Source organism: Salminus brasiliensis, chromosome 15 (assembly GCF_030463535.1).
Source record: "Salminus brasiliensis chromosome 15, fSalBra1.hap2, whole genome shotgun sequence".
Classification (NCBI taxonomy): domain Eukaryota; kingdom Metazoa; phylum Chordata; class Actinopteri; order Characiformes; family Bryconidae; genus Salminus; species Salminus brasiliensis.
Genome location: NC_132892.1, coordinates 23220422 through 23228320, shown reverse-complemented (window position 1 = coordinate 23228320; position 7899 = coordinate 23220422). Strand labels below are relative to the sequence as shown.

Here is a 7899-nt window from a genome sequence, read left to right as displayed (position 1 = left end):
CAGCTTAATGCAGGTTGGACTAATATTCATCTGTCATTAAGGGCGGCTTCTGAAATGTGATGTACTGCTGTCTGGACTATTACTTATAAAACAAGAGTGTATAAGAAGATTTGTTTGGTGTTTATGCTTAAAAGAAAAAACGCAGCTGAGGCATTTGAAATTTCATGTCACAAAATATAATATCCAGGAAGCTCTTTATGGGGGTTCTGCGTTTTTGATATTATTTTTCTCCTCATAATTCCTCTTTTAGTTCTCTCTTTTTTTTTTAAATACCAAGTCTTCTTTTATTCCTTTTCTTAGCTCAAAAAGAGGCCTTTTACTAACTTGTAATACATTATTGCTCATAACTGCATGCAAAAGTATCATCATTTGAAATCCTGTGGACATAGACAATAAAAAGGTCATGTGTGGTCAGAGAATGTATCCTGCCTTTTTTTTTCACTGTACACCCATCCACCCATCCACACATCCAAACATGTACAGGTTTGTACATTTACACTGTCTATTACAAAATGTGGGCACTTAAAACATGAAAAGAAAAAAGATGGGTTATAAATCCATATATTCAAAATGCCAACAGTTGTTGGTAGAACAACTTTCAATGGAGGAAAATGTAAAAAGATTATATTGCAAGTCATTTTATTATATTTTAATATATGTCCATATAGGTCCATGCATCATGCAATGTTGACACAAATGTTTAGACCCAACAGGTAGCCAATCAGGCCGGGGGAATGTTGCATACTGCAATTAGAAACTTTCGGCCAAAATGTTATTTTTTTCAATAAATTAGTGTTGTTGCAAAATCTAATAGTTTTATGCATTCTCTGACTCTTTACACCTTCAAACTTTAAGTCATAAAAAAGAGAAAATGAAAGTAATCTACAAGTCCACAAGGCAAGGGAAGGCTATACGAAGATAGCCACGCACTTTTAGCTTAGGGTTTCTACAGTGCAGACTGTTATTAAAAAATTATGTTATGGGGAAGTGTGGAGATTAAGATGAGATCTGAAAGACCAATGCTGGTAAGACAGGCCAATCAAAACCCCAATATGACTGCTATAAACCTGCATGAAAGTTTAGCTGTGCCATGAGGGTGGTTCCTCTGTGCAGCATTGCTTACACAAACAAATGCAATGACCGAAACTGTACCCTATTCACTATGAAGTGCACTGCTGTTATTTTGTCATGGTGCCCGAAAATGTAGTGCAGAGTTTTGAGGGCATTATAAGATATAGAACTCATTGGCCGCAATCAGCAAAGGAACGTTCAGAGAAAAAAGGAACTCTTTCTGAAAGGAAAGCATGTGGGTGGATCAGTCATATTTTGGGGTTGTGTTGCTGTGACCGTATTTCAAGGGTGGAGGCAAGAATGGATTTCACAAAATACCAGCAAATCCTACATGCAAATGCCAAACCATCTGTTAAAAGACTAAAGCTAGAAAGAGGGTGGCTTCTACAACAGGATAATGATCCAAAATATACCTCACAATCCACCATGGACTACCTGAGAGTTTTGAAATGGTCCTTAAAGGTCACTCATCTAAACACCCTACAGTGAAACAACATGTGGATAGGTCTTAAACAAGCTAGACAACCCAGGAATATCATCAGTGCATTAGGGTTTATAGTATCATCAGTGCATTAGGATTTATAATATCATCAGTGCATTAGGATTTATAGTATCATAAGTGCATTAGAATTTATATCATCAGTGCATTAGGATTTATAGTATCATAAGTGCATTAGAATTTATATCATCAGTGCATTAGGATTTGCAGAAAATATTGTGTTTCAGGTTTGATCAGCTACAGATCAATATATATATATGCAGTCTTTTGCAAAGGTTTGGTCACTCTAGTCAAATTACACATGTTAAAAATTTAAATGTGGAATGCCCAAAAGTAATGACACCATAAATAGCTTGTTTTTTCTGATATGGTAAATTCAGAAAATACACCAATGTTTATTAACACCCCTTTTAATGAATGTAGGGGTTAAGTTTGGGTATGAGGTGGGGAGCTCCAACATCCTGACCTCACTCAATGCTCTTGTTGCTGAATGCAATCAAATCCTCACATAAGTACTCCAGAATGTAGCTGAAAGTCTTCCCAGGACAGTAGAGACAGTTAATCCAACAAAAGCAGGAGAAACTCTTGTAATATTCTTGACTTCGGAAGAAAGTGCATGGGCAGGTGTTCCAATACCAGGGCCGCCCCAACCCTTACTTTTCTCAGCGCTGCTTTCATTAAAAGTACCAGTGAAAAGTGATGGAACACTAGTTTCCTGCCAGCTATTGCAGTTCCTCACCAGTTTGCACTGCTGGTCATTCAATACTAATCTGCTGACACCACAGCGATGGTGCACAGCGATGCATAATTTGAAGGTGTTAATTTATGCCCAAAACATCTGCAGACCATTAGTTCTGACCTGATGTGTTGTTTTCCTGTTTTTATCTCTTTTGACCAAGATGCTCTAGCTGTGAAAATCAGCTTCACCACTTCCTTTGCACTGCTGTTAAAGTGTTGTAGGACTTCCTATTTAACACACTCAAGAATCCGAATGCTCTTCAGCCTTCACACTGCAGCCGAGGAGTGGCAAGATGACTTCAGGTAAGATATAACTAATGAAGCTATGAAGCTATTAAGCTTTAATACTGTATTTTATGACTTTTACTACTTACAATCTCCACATATCTCCACTAATAACAGATCGTGTGATTAGTGTTGTTGCATTATATTTAACAATGAACATTTTAAATATGAAAAAGAAACGACAATTTAAACATGTTCTTCAAACCTGCCAGGCCAAACTGTTGACTTAAGCCTTGGACCTACATCCACTTTTGCAGGTGAGAGGTTCTTACATGTAATGTAAATTTTAATTATGAATATCTAAATACAAATTGTTGCTGTCACATGAAAAACATTTTTCACTCTTTGACATCATGCGAATGTGAGTTTGTTCTTTACATTGTGTCAGAATTTTATGATAAATGCTCCAAAATTACTTAAAATAAAATGACTTACATCGACTGAAGTTAAGAAGGTTTAACATTCTCCTGCAAAGGTTTTTGTCTGACAAATTCTTAAAATCCCAAAGCTAACTAAAGCTCAGATCATGCGATATGGTTAAGCATTACAAGGTAATATAAGGCATTTAAGCCTCATACATTTATATCATATTTTTTGTATTTACTTTTTAAGGGCCTGTTAGCTTCTTTACAAGTTCCAGCTCGGTTCCACCAAAGTTAAAAGGTTTTTCAGAGTTCATCGTTCTTTGTTTGGTCATTTCCATGTTTTTGGTCCTACTTACATCTGTGGTTCTTCTTTTAAAACGGACATGTGGACGGTGAGTTGCACAGGCTTATTAATTAATTAATTAATTTATTTATTTATTTATTTAAAGCATTTATCTATATCTGACAGTCTTTCTGAAAATCATTGATATCCTGAATGTTGTCTTTCCAGGCAAACCTCATCACTGACTTTGGCATACTATGACGAAGAGGTAAGATAAAAGATCAACCCAATATTATGAAAACAGGCCAAATCTAAAAATTGTATTGTTCAATCTTGGAGCATTACCCTTTAAAAATTTAAGTTTTTTTTTTTTTTTAAATAACCTCAGGTGCCATGTTGCGGGTGGTAGTTTTTGACTAGTGGACTAATAATATCATGACCAGTGGTATAGTCCAGTCTAAGTTAGTGGGTGTACTGCGACTAATAACCAAATCTCCCAGGCAAAAGATCTGTGCGTTATCACCACCAGCCATATTTATCTCAGTAAGCAATTATAGCTAACCTAGCCCATATACAGTATACAGTCGGGTCCATAAGTATTTGGACACTGACAGTATTTTTGTAATTATGCCTGTGCACACCACCTCAGAGAATCTGAAATCAAGCAATCAAAATGCGACTGTGGTGCAGAACCTCAGTTTGAATTCAAGGGCAAATGAGGTACGATAAAATGTCTGGGTTAGATTCCAAGTGCTGACAGGCTGAAAAAAACAAACAAACCTCTCAGAGGAAGCCTTAAATAAAAAGAAAACAGCATTCACACCTTCTAGTTAAGTCAAGACCACTCTTGAGAAGGTATGTCTATTACTGTTAAAGTCTACAATCAAGAGATGCCTGCAGGAAATACAGGGGTCTTACCTCAAGATGTAAACACAAGAACAGAAAGGTCAAACTGGAGTGTGTGTGGGTGAGCAGGTGTGGGTGTGTGGTTGAGGTTTGTAAGTGTGATGGTGGGTGAACGTACACAATATCGTTTCAGGAAGTCTCGACTAAAACCACTGACCTGATTGTCTGTTTTAGGTGAATAACAATATTTATGAATAATATAAGTGCCGAACTGGAGCAAGCAAAGATAGAGAGAGAGAGAGAGAGAGAGAAATGTGAAATCAAGCTGAAGTAAACATTAGCTACTAAGTGCAAAAAGGGAAAAATGTGAGTAAATGATGTCTGAAATTGTCACATAGTTACTGAAGATGAGTTATATATTCCAGCAGTGAAATCTGTAAGTTGTAATGTAATATAATGTAATGACTGCAGTAATAGTACCTCACTGTGTTGTAGTTTTTAGAACTACAAGCGTTAGTGAGGTCAGGATTTTTCCATCCCCGATTTTTCTTTGAGCAGCTGTGTCAGCCAAAGGTGTACCGTTAATTACCTGAAAGCATTCATCACAAGGGTTGTCCACAAACATTTGGACATATAGTGTATTGATGCGGGTACATGATGTACATACCTCATACATCAAATTGTAGGCTAGTTTCAGAATCTGGTGGAGGTGTTTTCTGGCAACTCTCCAAATGCTTACCTCCAAATGAATTGCCAGCATCTTTGTGTAGCACTGCAGTTTCTGGTTGAAAAGAATAATGTAAAGTTTATGTCTTATTTCCTCAATAGTTACAAAGCATATACATTAATTCCAGCACACAAAATCAACACTTAAATATGGCCCAAATAACTAGGAAACATGCTTTTTTTGTATGCTAACCCTTTTATGTATAAATAAATGTAAAGCTCTGCTTTTATTGGCTGGTTTACAGCATGGTAACAGCTCATAGGCAAACAATTATGGTAAGATCATTTTACCTGCTAACATGGGTGGACAGCAGGTATCATAGACCCAAACAAATTTATTATTAAACAAATTATATTATTAGTGTATTAAGTGGCGTAGGGTTGAACATTAACATTAGTCAAATACTTGAATACACATCTGGTCAAGATGTTATACATAGCGACTGTGAGCATGCATAGTGTGCCATCACATGTCATATTTTTCCCACAGTTCTCAGACCAGTGTATTCTCTGATAATAATATTATAAAAAGTAAACACAAATAGTATATAATCTATAAATATTAAACCCCAATCAGCTCAACAGCTGGTCTTGCATTACTTTCCCAAGAGTATAGAACAACTACAGAGAGCCAGTACACTGTGAAGAATCATGCACTGTAACTGCTCTACCTCTCTCTAACTAAAGTGTTACTATACCTCATTGTTGTTTTCAAGGTACCTGAAGTGATCACCAGCAGAGGGCGCTACAACAAAAGTTATAAAGAGAAAATAAATTCAGTCTATTATACATGGGCACCAGACAACTGGACATCGGACTAACCCACCCACTGCTCTTGTAGTATGTTTCCACATTCTTTTGAATTCACATTGGTAAATGCTTCTTCTGTGGCACACATCTTTATTATGTACACTTTTATATAAAATAGTATTTTATATTAGTACTTTATATTAATATACACTGTTTTTAAAAACTCTGAAACCATGTTTACAGGGGCTTTGAGATCTTTCTACATGTATTTTTGCACTCGGCAGTCACAACACACTGAACTGTGTTAATGTCATAATTCTTATGAACAATAAATAGTTGACCTTTGATGTTTATTTTTATTTATTTATAAGTCACATGTATATTTCTGCAATACTGTGACTTGTAGTTTCTCCCACACTGCTTTTAAGCTGGTTGACAAGCTGGGCATCCAGCTAGACTAGACAAAAAACATTCCCTGTCCCAGTCAGCATGTTATACCCTCTTACATAGGGTTGCACAGAATACATGTATGAGTATGGACCACGCCCATGGAGCTGGACTGAGGGGGGCAAACTTAGGAGACTGGCTGGAGTTATGGATGAGGTGAGCAAGAAGAAGATGAAAGGAGGAGATGCGGTGGTGGTGGGTGCAACAATGTTTGACATAAGGGTGAAGTGAGAGGGGAAGGTCATACTAGTCCAGCTAAACCCTGGTGGCTCAGTGGTTAGAGCACCAGGCTATTGATGACAATGTTGTGGGTTCAATACCCAGGCTCAACAAGCTGCTACTGTTGGGCCCTTAAGCAAGGCGCTTCACCCTCTCTGCTGGCCACTGCTCACAGTCACTGTGTGTGTTTCACCGGTGTGTATGTGTGTGCTCACTGCATGGATGGGTTAAAGACAGAAGCATAATGTTTCATAGGAGGGAAGTACTGCTTAAAGCAACACTTACTTAAGGAAAAGGCAAGTTTTGCTTAAATTTGAACCCATTACTTTATTTAAGGAAAAAAACGTACTTAATTTTAGGCCAAGTCTAAATTTGTTTGTGCCTATATGATGTCTGTTCTCTCCACTTTACACTCCTTTAACCCGTTGCTTGTAGTTTTCAATTCGGCTAGTATGCCAGCAGAGGACACCAATACGCTGTCTAACATGAAAAGCTGTAACAGCTTTATCTAGGATTAACTTTACTGACCCCCCTATGTAGTGCACTAGTCAGAAGGGGTCTCTATGCATGCATGACTGAATCCCAAATGGCCTTGTAAAAAACCTCTGCTTCTATTGGCTGGTTTACAGCACTGCAACAGCTCACAGGAGCCGCCTAGCCTAGCCTAGCCTAGTTTAGCTTAGCCTAGCATTGTTTTTAGACCTGTTATATTATTATAGGTCTAAAAATATGTACATTCTAATTATCAAACACAATTATAATCATTTTTGTAATCATTCACAAGTCTTACCAGACAGTCTTGCTGTACTCTTGGTGTCTTCTCTGTGTCCATTCAGAAAGGTGAGCTGTTAGCTAGCTAGCCCACAGCCCGTCTAGCCCCCGGCTGGCTTTACCAGCTCTTCTGCGGCCAGCTTGCACGGCCCTCGCAGCTCTTCTTGCAGCTATCATGCAGATACCTGCAACAACACTTCCTCCAACCGCCCCCTCTCTCAGCGGTGCTTCACTCAGTTAGCTATCATTAGCTTCTCCTGAAGTAGCCATTGAGTTTAGCCTCAACAGGCTTTTCCTATGTAAATTCTGGGGGCATAAATACAGTGTTACATAATTATTTGGAATTGGCACATTTTACAGTCTCTGTTTTAAGCAGGTTTGTAAGTCGCTCTGGGTAAGAGCGTCTGCTAAATGCCTTAAACGTAAATATTTGTTTTCTTCATGTGAGGTTTGTGCTCGCGATGGAGGACACAGCAGTGAGATTCATGGTCGGTCACTTCCTTTTACTGAACTCACACTGTCCAACTATGCCAAGGAAAGTATACACACATAATTAATAAAAAATATAAAATAATTGAGATTGTAGGGAGCTATTAAAACATCATATAGTGCATTAGTCACCTCTCTAAAATACGTTTCACCTAAAATTTCACAAAAAAAAAAAAATTCAAAAAAAAAAAAAATATATATATATATATATTATTTTTTTTTGGTTTATATATTTTTTATATATAAACAATATATATATATATATATATATATATATATATATATATATAATTTTTTTTATTATTATTTATTTTATTTTTTTTTATATATATTTTTTTTGGTGAAATTTTAGGTTAAACTTATTTTAACTTATATATCATATAAAACTGGGTTTCTGTGGTATTGTCAGT

General features: G+C 36.9%; 1 long non-coding RNA gene across 2 annotated transcripts; it reads left to right on the top strand.

Moving 5' to 3' along the window:
* Positions 1-2565: 2565 nt before the first annotated feature.
* LOC140536015 (uncharacterized) lies at positions 2566-7623 on the top strand. Of its 2 annotated transcripts, XR_011977574.1 has the most exons (7): positions 2566-2611; positions 2806-2850; positions 3206-3350; positions 3470-3509; positions 5530-5653; positions 6074-6166; positions 7449-7623. It is a non-coding gene; the product is annotated as an uncharacterized lncRNA (long non-coding RNA). The 2 variants fall into 2 exon arrangements; XR_011977573.1 differs by lacking the exons at positions 6074-6166; positions 7449-7623 and having other exon boundaries at positions 5530-5879.
* Positions 7624-7899: the final 276 nt, after the last annotated feature.